This window comes from Alligator sinensis, unplaced genomic scaffold (assembly GCF_000455745.1).
Source record: "Alligator sinensis unplaced genomic scaffold, ASM45574v1 scaffold1022_1, whole genome shotgun sequence".
In the NCBI taxonomy this organism is placed as follows: Eukaryota; Metazoa; Chordata; order Crocodylia; family Alligatoridae; genus Alligator; species Alligator sinensis.
In genome coordinates this window covers 10,416-11,164 of record NW_005843861.1, presented here as the reverse complement: position 1 = coordinate 11,164, position 749 = coordinate 10,416, and positions in this window count along the sequence as shown.

Genomic DNA, 749 nt, shown 5'->3' with positions numbered 1-749 from the left:
TGCTGACAAATTTGCTTAGTTTTTATACTGTTTCTTCAAGGCATTTTGCTTGATGGTTGGCCTTTTTAAGTCTGAACAAAACGGAGGAAAAGGTTGATTATCATATCACAGCTTGTAATTGCCGGGCTCCTGTTCTTGATTGTCTAGGTGTAAAGACTGTATCTGTGGCCCCTGTAATGAGTCAATCACAGATGATGGGCTTTGAGTGTCCAACAGGACACTTAGAGGTGTCACCACCAAACCTGTTTTGGGGTGCTTGTATATCAATGGGGAGCTTGTACTGGTGGTGGTCTATTTACCAAACTGCAGACATGCAGTGAATGGCTTGCACATTTCTAACACCTTAGAGTGACTTTGGGTTCCTGGTTTGAGCAATGTGAGACTGTTGGATACAGAACATCCCCCCTGTATTCAGTGTACCTTTTACAGGTTTCTTTTGAGATGCATATATAGCCTCTTGTTTCCTTTGGCTGCTAGGTCAATTGAAATGCATATGTGGTTTCCTTGCCTTCACTGGCTCACCTTTCTTTAAAGGGTTTTCTGAGGTACACACATGTGATGAGCACATCGGGTCTCTGCCAACAATTTTAACCACTTTTATTATTGTATGGCTTGGGTCTGGTATTGGGTACCGCAAGCACTCCCCTGTCTCAATGCCTAATGGGTTACAAGCCATTAGTGGAGTTTGATTTTCTTGTGGCAGTCTTGTTACCACAGTCCAGTCTTGCCCCAGCCACTGTCCTGCATTT